Source organism: Taeniopygia guttata, chromosome 1 (assembly GCF_048771995.1).
Source record: "Taeniopygia guttata chromosome 1, bTaeGut7.mat, whole genome shotgun sequence".
Taxonomy (NCBI): Eukaryota; Metazoa; Chordata; class Aves; order Passeriformes; family Estrildidae; genus Taeniopygia; species Taeniopygia guttata.
In genome coordinates this window covers 70,187,774-70,203,495 of record NC_133024.1, presented here as the reverse complement: position 1 = coordinate 70,203,495, position 15,722 = coordinate 70,187,774, and positions in this window count along the sequence as shown.

Sequence of the window (15,722 nt, the reverse complement as noted above, 5' to 3'; positions counted from 1 at the left end):
CCCCAGACTTTGTATCAATTATTGACTGCAGCTGGAGCCCAGCAGAGCCCAAGAGGACTGTAGGAATGTCGGGACTTTGTGTGGAATTTCACCAGTGTGAGCCAGTTGTGCTCTCCATTTGGAAGTGAATTGCTGAGCCAGTTGCGCCCTCCATTTGGAAATGAATTGCTGAAGCGTTCAAGTCCCTGCAATCAGCTTGATGGCATCACTTTGTTCAGATGCAATGCAGATGGCTTTTGAGCAACACTGCCACCCAATCTGGAAATTTTAGAAGTTTTTAGGCTGCGCCCTTCTGATCCCAGAGAAAAAGAGAAGGGTAATACAGGACATGTGAAGTCCTGGTGACAGGTCTGGGCATCCAGCAACTATCAATCTAGCCTGCAATTATCTTTTCATCAAAGGCCTGGCACAGCAGCATCTTCCAGCATAACAATACCCCCACCACAGCTTTGTCCTTCCTGCCACATGCTCTGAATGATTCACACTCCAGACAGAAGGAAAAGGTGTGGGAGGAACACATGTGTATTCAAAGCCCTTGGCTTGCTGCAGAAAATAAGGGACTGGTGAGGACAAGGGTAGTTTCCCAAAATGTCTATGTGGAGGAAAAAAAAATGAAGGCGTTGTGAGGAACCCCCATCATGAGGGAACAAATTAGGAACTTTTGAATTCCCAGGGCAACTGGTACGGAGGTAAGGATTTTGGAGTAGGATACTCCTAAAGGAGCAGAGCATGCAAAGAGAGCACCAGAGCACATGGGGAGGAATGAGCCACATGTGTAGCGTGTGGAGTGCTCCATGCACGCCCCCCCCCCCCCCCCCCCCCACACACACAGAGAAACACACACACCAATGAAGGGCATTTTGCAGCCATAAGGGACCATCCAAAGCTTCAGAAGGCTGATACACCACTGAAATGTTTCATGGTGATCTGGGTGAGGGGCTGGTAGCCAGGTCTGTAGAGCCAAAGATAATATAGATCAGTATTGCTGGCTGGGGGTCTATTTTAAAGATTCTAATTTTAAAGAGTCCCACAATTAGCTTTTTTCCACTTCTTGTCCCTTTTGGGACTGAGAGCAAGCTGTTCCACTTCTCCACCTGAACTTCCCTGCCTGTAAGGAGAGAGCAGTAATTCCCATGTTTTGGAAAGGCTGAGAAATCTCTGGATAAATAGCTCTTTCTGTGACCTATCATTATGTTAAATTGATGTCTCAAAGCCCAGCGTCAGAATTCAGCATTAATGTAAAGGAAAGCTGTGTTCATGTCTCTGATCATTTACTGTATCTGTTTAGAATGTCTAATACTAGAGTCCTGTGCACCTCTATCCATGAGTAACTCATACACAGGGAAAGATCTGATCCCATTAGATAAGATCCTGGAATTAGATAGAAATTACTCATGTGACAGACTGCAATTTACTCATATGAAGCCAAAAATAGCATTTAATAAAACTTTACTGAAATGGGTATTTTCAGTTGATTACTTGCTTGCAATTAATGCCTGATCACTAAAGCTAAATGTCACATTTCCCAAAAGCATCTCCTAGGAAGGCACCTTCTCGACACCTCACCAGAGAAATCTGATGGATAATTGTCAAGTGGGAGACAAAATGTAGTAGTCACAGCAGGGAATGCACACAGCTCACATTCTCAGGGTTAGTTAGGAAGCCAATGTCCATTTGCTTGCAAACCAGACTGAGTCACAGGCATTTTACTACAATTGTTCCTAACCCTTCCCAGAGCAAAAAACCAAAACCATCTCAGGAAGCCTTAAGGTGTACAATTCTTAGAAACTTATCAAGATCCTTCTTGTCCTAAGGAAGGACAAATGTCTAGAGAGAATAAATACATTAACAAAGAGGTTCTGCAGTGAAGGCTGGCAGTCCATGCCCTTGGAAGATAATACTAGATGGATTACAACCATCTCACCTTAGAAACATAGAAATGGTTCTCCCAGCTAAAGGCTTGAATGGAGTCACAGGTTAGCATATTTAATAGGCTGCCTTATCACAAACTTTACAAGGAAAAGTCGTTCTTCAGAAGAGGACAAGGAAGTGCCAGATTAGATATCAATCTGACATTTTGGGTTCCCAGCACAATGTGTGGTTTGGACTACATGTGGGTCTCAGAGGAAACCATTCCTCTTCTGAGATGTTGTTGAATCTGACAGAGTCAGAGGAAAAGGAGGGAAGTATAACTGGAAGATTATAAAAAAAAATAGTGACCATGGTAATGAGCCTTGGATCAGATGTTTGAACAAGACTTGGATCTTTCCCTGTAAGCCTTGTTATTATGACTAAGCCAGCTCTAAAGGGAAAAAAAATAGCAGCAATAAATTTCAACTGATTAAATGCTGAGAGAAACTGGACATGGAACAGGGTAAAGGAAGGAATGGAATAGAAAAGCAGCAGTGGCATATGTTAAGAGGCACTATTAATGTGCATTCAAAGACAATTAAAATAATAGTACAGATGGGTAAGGAAGTACATGGATAAGAAAGACACTGCAGAAGAAGAGAACTAGAGAGATTGCAGACTGATATCAGTAATGCACAAGGAAAAAGGAGTGAGTTGATATAAAACATGGAAGTCGAATTGTAAGAGATTGAATTATATGCACTCAAATATTCCAGAAACACTGAATAAAACTTCAGTGGAAACAGAGGTAGAGGTAGATGTCAGCTACAAAAGTAGAAAACACTTATTTCTACCTCTGTTTTTAAAAAGTCTGCTTTTGCATCAAAGACTGAGAGAAGTAACCATAAATTTAAAAAGAAACAGAAAGAAGACTATGTTGATGGAAGGCAATCACATGTGTGAAATAGCTACATAACAAGAACATTCCAGAGAGGCATAGGGAAAATATCAGTTAGTCTTGCTATATGTGATGGTGCACAGGAAGACTGCAATTGCTACCAAAAACCCCAAACCCATAATAAGGGACCACCTCTTCAGAGCAGAGATTACATCTCTGCAGATAAGATGGACAGAGGAGTTGAAGAAAGAAGCAAGGCTAGGCCGCATGAACATTCACAAGGAACATAGCAATTCAGTGGCAAGCCAGGACCAGAATCCTCATCTACCAAACAACGATCAACTACATCACACTGTCACTAAAAAAGAAACAAAATTACAAAAGGATGCAAAATACAAGGAGTCAGAGGGGATGTCCAATTTCTCAGTTCCTTTGTATGCCCAGATACAAAGCTTTAAGGCAAACCTGTAAGACTTAGGTCTTGCCCCAGTCACTCTGCAGAAATTCAGATCCTCACTGCTTAGCCTCTCTTGGACACAGTAATTTTCCAGTGGTGCTGTAAGCCTGTTGCTTCATCTCATTTTCCTAAGTAAACTGGCTTTCCCCAGTGACTGTGCCAATGGAGCTGGCCTTACATCGGCATACCTGCCACATCTCCATGACAGCGTGGAGCTGCTGGCTCAAGGCATCTCCTGGCCTCGGCACAGCGGGGTTGCAGAACTCTGCCTTTCAGGGTCTGCCCTCAGCAGTGGCAGGCTCCCAGAGCTCCTGCTGAGCGCTGCACTGAGCCACCACGTTTCTTGTGCTGTAAGAGAGGGCCTGGGAGCTGAGCAGTTGTGTGGTGCAGGGCTCCTGTGGAAGCCTCCACTGTTTGGATTGCCTGCAGGAAGGAAGTGGGATAGCATACAATTTGGCAAGGCATCTCAAAGCAGCACAAGAAGCTCCAGTCAACAAACCTCGCATATTTTCTTGGGGGAGAAAGAATGATACTGAGTAGAGGAAAAACTACAGTCACACCTCTGTGTACTCTGGGAGTCAAAATCCTGTGTGCTTTGCACTTGTTTACACAGCTTTATTAGCAAAGAAGGATACCAGAAAACTGAGAGAATTATTTGCTATTGTCTGTGAGGTGAGTGACTTGCACAAATAAAATAACTTGGCCTGACCCGTTGGAAATATGGGGATTAAGTATCACATGGCCTTGGCAATAGAAACATAAAATTGTACATTGGGACTTGTCATCCATATAAAAGGGAAAGTTTTATTGAAATTTGGTTCAGGATTACAGTCCCTAAAAAGTTGTTGGGGAAAATACTGAGTGGACCTTTGTGTAGGTCTATTGGGTTTGCATGGCAAGGATTTGGTAGTAGGGGACTATAGGGGTGGCTTCTCTGAGAAGCTTTTAGAAGCTGCCCCCATGTTGACAAAGCCAATGCCAGATGGACCTGCCCACTGCTGGCTAAGGCTGAGCCCATCAGCGTTATCAGTAATGCCTCTGGGATAACAGACTTAAAACGGGGTGGAAAAAAGCTGCACAGCAGCAGCCAGAAAGAGTGAGAAAACATGAGAGCAATAACACTGCAGGCACGCAGTTCAGTGAAGGAGGGGCAGGAGGTGCTCCAGGCACTGGAGCTGACATTCCCCTGCAGCCTCTGGTGCAGATCTGGGGAGACAGCTGTGCCCCTGGAGATTCAGACAGGAGCAGAGATTCACCTGCAGCCATGGAAGAGCCCAGACTAGAACAGAGGGAATGCATGAAGAAGGCTGTGACCCCATGAGAAGCCCATGCTGGAGCAGGCTCCTGCCAGGACTGGTGAATCTGTGGAGAGAGGAGCTCATGCTGGAGTTGGTTTGCTGACAGGACTTGTGACACTGTGGGGACCCATGTTGGAGAACTCAGTGCTAGGAACTGCAGCCTGTGGGAAGGACTGATGTTGAAGAAGTTAATGGCGAATTGTCTCCTGTGGGAGGGACCCCACGCTGGAGCAGGGGAGCAGTGTGACAAGCCTCCTCCTGAGGAGGAAGAAGCATCAGGAACACATGTGATCAACCGACTGCAGCCCCCATTCCCTGTGCATGACTGTGGCACAGGAGGTAGAGAATTCAGGAGTGAATTCAGGAAGGGAGGGATGGGAGAAAGGTATTTTAAGAATTAATTTTTATTTCTTATTATACTACTCTGATTTGATTGTTAATAAATCAATTTTCCCCAAAGTGAGTCTGTTTTGCCCATGACTGTAATTGGTGAGTTCTTTGTCTCCCTGTCACTAACTCAGCCTGTGAGCTTTTTGTTTTATTTTCTTTCCCCTGTCCAGCTGAGAAGGGCAGCAATAAAAGTTGCTTTGGTGGGCACCAGGCATCCAGTCAGGGTCAATCCACCGTAGCAGGACACTCCAGAAAAATCCTCAACTCTCCATAATGCTTTACTAGAGCATCATCACAGAATAATAAACATGAAAACAGCACAGAAACTGAAAGAGTTTCCCCTCCAAAAATGCTTCACCACGTGTTCCTGTTTGATGACTATCATTATCACCACGTCTCCTAGTCTTCCGCACAGTCTTTCAACCCACATCTATTTTGAATTAACTTCCCACACCAGTCGCTGCTTTTAGCTCACTTCAGGAATACAAAGTTCCACATCTAAAAACCATCACAGCAATCCTAAACATGCTTTCAACTTTCTAGCTACTTTCTTTCAGTCACTTCTCTATGTTACATTTACATACTCTGCTAGAGCTCGTAAAAACTCCAGGATTAAAGAAGAAAAAAGGCTCTGAATGTTAGGGTGTAGCTTTTATTCATCACCAGTCAGTAAACTGTAGGTTGGATAATATGTGATTTGCAAATAATTATAATACAGATTTTGATTATAATGAATCTGTGATTGAAATGAGTAAAGTTGTATTTAAATCTTGGAATGTGATAAACACATGAATAGGAATATTGTTATACTGTAAATCAAAGTGAATAGAGTCACAGAAGTCACAACCAATTGTTTCAAAGCAGCATCTAATGACAACATACAAAATAACTTGAGCAGCCCATGCTTTTATCTCCCCATGATTACAAATCATGGAATCATAGAATGGTTTGGGTTGCAAGGGACCTTGAAGATCCTCTAGTTCCAACCCCCTGCCATTGAGACAGGGACACCTTCCACTAGACCACGTTGCTCCAAGCCTCATCCAACCTTTAACACTTCTAGGGATGGAGCATCGACAGCTTCTCTGAGCAACGTGTGTCAGTGCCTCACCACTCTCACAGGGAAGAATTCCTTTCTTGTACCTAATTTAAGCTTGCCCTCTGTCAGTTGAAAGCTACTCTCCATTATCCTGTCACTACATGCCTTCATAAAAAGTGTCTTCAGCTCTCATGTGACCCCCTTCAGGTACTGGAAGCCTGCTCTAAGGTCTCTCCAGAGCCTTCTCTTCTCGAGGCTGAACAATTCCATCTTTCACAAGCTGTCTTCACAGGAGAGGTGCTACAGCACTCTGATCATCTTCTTCATGGTCCTCCAATGGACCCACTCCATTCTTACACTGGGGACCCCAGTGCTGGATGCAGCACTGCAGGTGGGGTCTCACAACAGCAGAACAAAGGGGCAGAATCCTGTCCCTCCCACTGCTGCCCACACTGCTTTGGATGCAGCCCAGGATGCAGTTGGCTTTCTGGGATATGAAAGCACACTGCCAAAACACACCTAGGGGTGCTGCTTGTCAACCAGCACCCCTAAGTCCTGCTCAGTGCTGCTCTTAATCCATCCTGCATCCAGCCTGTATTTAGGCTTGGGGTTGCCCTGATGCAGGAGCAGGGCAAGTGCAGGTACACTTGGCCTTTTTGAACTTCATGTGGTTCACGTGGGCCCACCTCTCAAGCCTGTCAAGGTTTCTCCGTGTAACATTCCTTCCCTCCAGCATGTCAATCGCACTACACAACTTGATGTCACTGGCAAACTTGCTGAGGGTGCACTCTATGCCACATCACTGACAAAGCTGTTAAACAGCACCATGCAACAATCCCTGGGGAATGCCACTTGTCATTTTTCTCCCCTTGGACATTAAGCTGTTGACCACAACTCTTTGAGTGTGACCATCCAGCCAATTCCCAATCTATTAAGTGGTCCACCCATCAAATCCATGTCTCTCCATTTTAGAAATGAGGATGTCATATGGGACGACGTCAAATGTCTTGCACAAATCCAGGTAGATTGTCTTTTCCTTTTTCCACTGCTGTTGTAAACCCTATTATAGAAGGCCACCAAATTCGTCAGGTATGATTTGCCCTTAGTCTCACCATGTTAGCTGCCACCTCATTTTCCATGTGCCTTAGCACAATTCCCAGGAGGATCTGCTCTGTGATCCTGCTGGGCATAGAGATGAGACTGACATGCATGTAGTTCCCTGGGTCGTCCTTTTTTTCCTTTTTAAAAATCTTTGTGCTCTGGCCATTTTTTGCTTCAAGTACCGCAATTAATGCACAGTTTTTCACCATGCTCCCTTTAGCCTAATAAGAGCAGTCTAATTGCTCTTCTGTCTATTTTCCACTTCTCAAAGATTCACATATAAGTCCAGATACTCACATGGCCTCTGCAATGCCAAGCCCTTGGTGCATATGGAGCAAGAGGGCAGGCTCTGGCTATGACAAGAATTTCAATGCACCCCAGGTCTGTTTAGCCATTCTCTGTGTACATAGTGATATGGGTATGCAAATTTGGAGATTACTTTTTAAGCCTTGTGCAATGTTGTGAAATGCAAGCAAAGACAGTGTTCGTATGCAACAAGTGTTTTCTTGGCCACTTGAAATTTCAGTTACTGCTGCTCCTCATGACTATTTGAAACACCAGGCTGAATCCTCATCTTGACAAATTAGGTGAGGTATGTACCCAGAGTGGGTGACACAAAATTTGTAGGTGGAGATTTTTGTCTGGTAGCCCCTGAAACATGGCACTGCTGATTGTTGCATGCTCCTCCCCTGATTGTACCTGATCGTTTCGGCCTGCACCTTTCTAGAGGGTAAATGATTTTCTATTCTGTTCATGACTATCCAGTTGTAGATCCCTGTGGCTTTTAAAATTTCTCCTCCTGAAGTTCTTGCTACTATTACATATTAATTCTCCTCAAATTGTTTTTGTTTGATATAAAAGTATCAGTTCTCTCAAATCTGATGTCTGTAATTCCTCTATTTTTTTCTGTGTTCAGGGAGGGTTTTTTTTAAACTTCTTTCCTTTTATTTCACATTACTGGTCTCTCATGAAAGGCCTAATCTGAAGCATTTAGTTTCTGTCTCAGTACTTCTTCTTGAAGTGGTCCTTGCTTTTCTATCACCATGACTACAGTTCTTTTCTATGCTCTGGCCATTACCTGTTTTAGCTACTGTAATTCACTTACAGCTTCTCTTTCAGGTTTTTGTACTCCCTTGAGCCTAACCAAAGATTTGTTAATCTACCTTCTCCTCCCCTACGCTTGAAGGATCCCATCTCATTTCTTATTCTTGCCATTGGTTCCCTGCCTCTTCACTCTTCAAAGGTTTTCCTTTGCCCCTGTTCCCTCTCTTGCTTCCTGAGTACCTTATGATATTATCCTCCCTCAGTACCTCTTGTCTTCTCCCAGTCTCTGTTTCGTAGCCTGTCTTTATTTTGGAAACTGAGTGAATTGAAGTAATGCCAGTTTTACAGGGAAAACTCATGCACAGAACCCTTGACTCCTGAAATTCACCTATGAGATCCACGGCAGATTAGGAAAGAAACCACTCAATGTTTATTTCTGAGTGACATCCAGTCATTCAGCTCAGGAGTTCCCTTCTCCATTCAGATCGGCTGCCCTGGTGATTCTTCATCTCTGCAGGATCCATTTTTCCCTGGAGACAATTGCATTGTGTTTTTTCTTGATCACATTCAGAGTTTGTCTCTGAATTCTTTGGGAATGACTTTAATGTTTTTGTACTTGCAAAGCAAGTTCAAAATGTTTTTGCACTTGCAAAGCAGTTCACCTTCATAGTGCCACATAAATGTTTCCCCCATTCTAATTATAGTAGCCAGTGGCTCAGACACGCTGTACAGTACTTGGGGAGGAAGCAGAGAGATTTCTGTGCATTGCACAGAGGAAATTGACAGACTGTGTTTGCTCACTAATTGAATGAAACATTTCACTGACTTCAGCTTGAGCAATATAAAACTGTCTTGAATAGCCTAAATGTGCCTCTGTTAAATTTCAGATAAGATCTCCTGCCAGAACTGTGATGCTGCCTTGGTAACAGTGATGATCAGGGTAAAGTGTTGGCTCCAAAGCATGGGAACATAAAGCATGACCCTATCTGTTCCCTTATCTTCTGGAATTTAAGGGACAGATATTCTTAGAAAATTATTCATCTTTTAAAGGATGAAAAATCTTCATTGTTTTTCTGGATTTATTGTTGTAACAGGTTCAGAGACCCTTGGTCCTCCTTCCACTGTATTAGCACAGCACTGACTGGAGGAATGGCTGCTCCTGTCTTGAACTGAGAGAGTTCCCATGGGACCACAGTGTGTTAATCCCATGTAGTACCCAACTGTCTCTTTGACTGTCTTTTTCCCAGAAATACACAACTGGGTAAAGGATGGACCAGCCTTGGTCCACATAATTTTATACCCAGTCTCAGGAGAACCAGAGTCAATGAGTGAATATCAAGTATATTTATTCATGTTGTACCTTAATAATTTACCATAAAGCTGGAAAGTGTCAAAAGGATCTATACTGACATTTGGTCTTTGGTCATTGCCTGTCTCTTCAGCTGCCCAGAGATTCTGCAAAGCCTCCATAAGTGGAGATTTGCAAAGTCTGACTGGACATGGTCCTGAAAAACCTGCTCTAGGTGATGCTGCTTGAGTAGAGGTTTGCACTAGATCACATCAACAGCCCCAGGTATTCTGTTACTCAGTGAGCTTCCAGGTTTATATCATTAACAATCCATATGTTCCTTCCAGGCAGCAAGGGAACTCCTGCACAGGATGCAAATTCCTTTGTCTGAAATCAGACAAATGGTGGGGGAGGAGGACCCCTGTTCATCCTGTAAAGAAAGGTTAGCTGGAGAACTGTTCCTTTCCTATGTTATTTGCCTTATTCACGTATTTTATAAGGAACACTTGGGAACCCAGAGTACAACAGGCTGAATTTATTCATAGTCTGAGCATTATGAAAGCACCCTCTGAGGCAGTTTCCTCTCGTGCTGCCACACCATTGAAGGCAGCCCTGACCTTTGGGGACCACCCTCTTCAGGAATGGAGGGTTATTCAGCCTGCATCCTGTTTAAGAACCACACGCCCCTCCTGAGTACCAGCTCGCTGCTGAAGCACGGGCCTCACCATCTGTTTCAGTGTTCCCACTGTGAAGCAGCATTCCTAAGGCGACCAGCTGTGAGAGTGTGACCCACTCTTCCTGGTGCTGGGTCAGAACTGAGCTCCCTCTGGGTGTACACAGCTGAAGCAAAACTGAGCCCACAAACCTGTAGGTAGAGGTGTCAGCAACTTGGATGGCATCAGCAGGAAAACACACCCTTGGGATATAGCCTTGCATATCATTTAACCTCAGCTGAATACATGTAGGAAACAGTGATCTGGTTCCCTCAATTCTTATTCAAGATAAGCCCTTTGAAGTCCTTGTATTTTGCAGGCAGGGCCAGCTTGGCATTTTTGCCAAGTCAGTGAAACATTTTGACATCAACTGCTTTCCTCTTCCCCAAAACAACAACGGGCTCTTGTTCTGCTTATTTTAATCCTGAAAAAAAACTTCATCGCATTTCCATCTTGCTCTGCATTACTATGAGGGAACACCATTGCTGCCACAGTTTCTCTCATGCATGAATACACAGACTCATTGCATACAAATCTCCCTTTTCTCAGTGTCCAGCCCCAAGTTTCTGTACTGGGTTTCACACTGATTCCAGCAAGAGGCTGGAGAAGGAGAGAGCAGGTTGCAGAGCAGAGAACAGACTGTGCTTGCCATTCTTCATGCTGCAGAGAATCAAACTAGTAGTTTTTTACAGGAAATAAGGTAGTGAGGGATCTAGTTTAGGCTGACTTCAGTATAGCAGATACTTGTCTAGTCTTAAAAACTCCGGTGTGAAGAATCCTCATATTTCTCTTTGGAAGCTTGGTCCAGTGTTTCGTGATGTGTTGGAGGCTCTGACTTGGGGCTACCCTCTGTCCAGATTTGCTAGATATTTTCATTTTCTGCCCAGAAAATTTGCCTGCACAGATGTTTGAGGATTGTCTGTATTGCAGCTTGGATAGGAAGGCTACACATGTGGAAAACCTGAACATATCCCCAGGACCTGTGCTGACCTATTGTACAATCTGTGTACAGGAAACCAGACCAGGAAACACCGATCTTATTCTATGAATGGGATGTGGTTGCTTGGTGAATACACAGTACATTCAATGTCCCAAAAGTGTGGGATTTACTACATATAAGCAACATACCTGATTACAGAACCAGAGAGCAGTACTGGATTCACTGCAGAGCATGACTGAGACATACTGAAACTGGGATCCTGAAGACACTCACCAACAATTGTGTGATGCTGAGGTTATTAGACACAGACACTTCTGCAGTATCTTGGTTCCTGTTTTGAGTTGCAGTTATCCTTTGTGGCCTGGCCCAGCCCTCCTTGGCCTCTACTTTCTCATTCTTACCCAATTATTATTTTCCCCCCATATTAGGTTTGGTAAGTACCAAATATATTTTGGGAGGACACCCTGAACAGAAGCACAGCAGTCCTGTGCTGGCTGCAGGACATGCCACAGTCACACTTACCTTAATCATCTGGAGGTGCTGCAGCCCTGGTGAGCACTGCAAGTGAGGGGTGGCAAAGCACTGGGGTGAAGATCAGAGGGAAATCAAAAGGTACTGGGCAGCAGTGCTTCCCTTGTTGTCTTCCACCACTCCTCACTGTCATGCTTTTATACTGACACAGCTGTTTGCATGACCACAGGATGATCTAGAAAAAGGGAAATTCCACACTAAATAATGTTTTGGGTTTTGCTTGGGCTGTTTTTACTTCAGCCAACAAGTAATTGTGCTGGTCTCATTGAAGCTGCCACTTGACTGTCTCTGAGCAGAAGAGTGCAGCAGGGCCAAAAGTCCCCTAGACCAGTGCTGTGTAGAAGATAACAAATGAGGTGGTACAGTAGCAGTGCCTGTCCAGCTTCTTCATTCCCACTCTGCCATGTCCCCTTACTCTTGTCATCTCCTCCACTGACACTTCGGTATACTGTGCAGTGCCATGGGTGGCTGCTTGGCAAACCACCCCAGGCAACCAATCCAGCTGCAAAAGAATCCATTAGAATAAAAGTAAAAGGGACCATTTTCAGTGCCATCCCTTCCTCAGTGGGGTCCACTGCACAGGTGGAGAGGAGCAACGAGGGCATGGCTTGGTTCACCCTGTGCTCCTGCCTAAGAAGTCCTCCCATGACCCTCAGGCTTGGCTGTATGAAACAACAGCCTAAACATAGGCACTTTCCTCGCACCTAAACTAACTGTATTCTCATATTTTTTTTCTCAGCACAATCTTCCATTCTGAAGGGAGGGTGGTAATTTTTCATGAAAATTCACATTGTTTTGTTAGCAAATAAACTCATGTTTGACACAACATTTGCCATGTCTGCCAGATTGGCAGGGGTTTTCTTTCTCTGCTCTGGCTCTTTTCCTCTTTGTTTTATTTTTCCCTTCTAGTACTCTCTTAATTTAGACTGGACCCTCTTGTAACAGCAAGTCAGCGACTTGCTTTGGGCAAAACAATTTGTACACTAGATTTATTGTCTTCCTGCTTGGATGTCCATCTTGTAATGTCTTCCACATCCAAGTTTCTTTCTTTCTTTTTTCATCTGTACTTTGAGTTTAGTGTTTTGAAGGAAGTTGATCAAACTGAGCATTCTTGTGAATTTAAGCTTGGTTGCCAAGAATGTAAGTGATTCATCCCCCTGTAAGGAAAAGTGCTGGCAATAAAACATTCTCCATTCCCCCTTTCTTACATGCAAAATACTGTTACTGCTCAAAACAGCAGATCTTTTTACTTAGAACAACGTGTTACCCTATTAATTGCACAACAACTAGAATTCTTAAAATACCTTTAAGCTCTATTCTTAGAAGGAAATATTGCTAGCAGAGGCCTTGAAAGTGATGAGATGTAAATTACAAGCACTAGTAAAGCACAACAAAATGGTACCTTGCCTCATATCCTTCACATTGTTATCTTACCCTCAGCAGGACCAAATTCTAGCAGTTTTTCCTTTACGCTTTGTGTCATGAATATTTTAAGAACCCTTCAGGGAAATGCTAAATAATTTTAGGGGTGAAATGTGTTATTTCCTTGCATAAGGACAGTGTAGGAGCTGAATCAGCTGCGCAGTGAGAGGAGTTTAACATCCTAGTTTGTGCTGTTGTGACTGGACAGGCACACACCTTGGCTCAAACTCCCCAGGGACCTGCCATAGCCACACTTCCTGTGCAAGGACACCCTGCCTGAGCCATGCCTGTCTCATTCCTCTTCTGCTACAGCACTACAGTGAGTGAAGGTTTGCATATGTTCATCAAATATCGAGCCTGGTGCTCTGCACACTCCTTCCCCAGAAGACAGAGGGCTTTGTTTACAATTTGGCAGCAAAAGACAAGGTGGTTTGGGATTAGGTACGCATTGCTACAGTCAGGAAAGCAGGATTCATCTTTTCTGCAAGTCTTTTAAAAGCAGAAAACATTAGCAAAAGACTCCATTGCTATTTGTCATAGTTTTGGCTTTGTTCCTGGCTGGGCCAGGAAATAGTGTGCACGAAGTATAATTCCCATGTTTCAGCAATGCCCCTGCAGCCTTGCTCCAACAGTGACAGGTAGGGCCAATAACAACTGCACCTGATGTTTTTCAATTTTGCTAAGGACCAGCTGCTTTCAACTGCATTTTCCCATCTATTATCTCTGCCAGCTAGCCAGTGATGAAGCCACTCACAGTCCTGGTGGTTGGAATAATGGGATTTCTGTCCCAGCAAGAAGCCAAGACTCATTCAGGCAGCCTGAAGAAACTGTAAATTCCCCTGCAGTTCAGCTGTCAGCATGTGCACAGAGCTAATGGAGCTGTATAGCTCATAGCCCACAAGAGAGCAGGAGGAAGATTAATTTTGGAGCTCCCAGGAGCAGGTGCACAGCCCATTCTTGGTGGCCTTCCACCACTAACACCACCAAAAATTACCAGCTTAAGAGGCTCAAAGAATGTGGGATAAAAATTCATTCACCAAAATCCAGGCATCCCTAAGTGCAAATTCAGTAGGAACTTCCCCATGACTGACCAAAAATGTTATCTGCCATCTAACCATAAAAAGAAAAACGTGTAATGCCTCCACTGGCCAAATCATTTGCATCAGCTGGCCACAGCTCAAAGAACAACTACAACTATGTTAGCACAAATACAGAAATCTTCCCACTTCATTTGCAGCCCGAGATGGACAGACGCTCATCAATCTCTCATTCTGACTGGTCTTCATGGCTTCTAATCAGAAACCAATTAATAACTTTGACAGTGTATTACTTCATCTTTGGCCATGGCTAAAATCCTGGCTGAACCTCATTCACGTTACTGTTTGAAGCATATTTGAGCATTGGCTCCATATTTTTTTGGGTGAAGCCAGATTCAAGTCTGAGAGAAGCAGCCAGACTGCTGAACTTCATTTTAAGATCTAGCCCATACATCAGAATCTGTATGCAATAATTTAGCAATAACTGTGCTCTGTGTTCTTAATATTTCACTTTGAAATTTTCAAACCTGTATGTTTAGCAATTGCTCACCTCTAACAGGCAGGGGAATTTATCCATGTCTCTGGGAACAGAATTAGTGTAATTCTCATATTCAGGAGTTTCAATTCCTTTCATATAAGGGGGCTTTCTTTTTCCAGTATTTGTGTTTTTTGAATTTGAAAATTCAGAGATCTCTTTTTAACTCTGAGTTATTATCACTCTTTATCTTTAAGAACTCTGGATACCTGCATTAAATTGATGTATTAGCTCGTAATTATGTCTTTACTTTTCTTAAGCCCAAATAAAACAGAGTTTATTTTATCTTGCTTCACATTGAAGAAATCTAATCTAAGAAGTGCCATTTCTCCTGCCCTTCTATGCCCTGAAGTTTTGTAGAAATTATTGAATTATTCTTAGATTTGTAACAGGCATAACAAAACATGAAGCTAAATGTAAAGAAGTGTTAACCCAAGATTTTTTTCCTATCCACTTCTTTTGAAATAGTTTATTTTCTCCCTCTTTCTTAATTTGCAAGAATTTTCTCTTTAGCAAGTCTATGAGGCACTTATTTATTTTTTTGAGTGCTGTGCTTTCTTTCACAACTTGTAAACACAAACAGAGTGCTGCTCACAGCAATCTGAAATGTCACAGTCTGTCATACTGTCACATAACCTGTCACATTGTACAGCTTGTCATTTGAAAGCACCAGGTTATGGACAGATGTCATCTTCTGACTCCAGCTGAACCACAACAAGAAGGATGCCTTTTATCACCATCCCCTCTGGCCTACTGATGTGCCAACACAGCTGCTTGTGTGAACCCTTTCTCACCCAATCCAGGCAAGAGCAGTAGGATTTTTGTAAACTCTTTAAGTATGAAGCCTTTGATAAGCTGCTTCATTGCAACAACTCTATGGAGAGCTCATCATGTCCAGCTCTGCCAAGAGAGCTGATAGGGAAGGAACAGCGAGAAATGTAAAAGCAGTGATTTCTCCTGCCAGCACCCTGGGCACTGTGTGTACTTCTTCCCAAGCCCTTACGATCACTCATCTACAACCCCAGCCTTAATTGCTCTGCTGCAAGACTTCCCACATTTGCAATTTCCCCAGCACCTCCTGCCACGTGCAAAATGGAATATAATACATAACCATTGTTATGAGAGGTTATTCTTTCTTAGTCTAAGGAATAGACGTGAACAAATTTTCTAGGAACTTT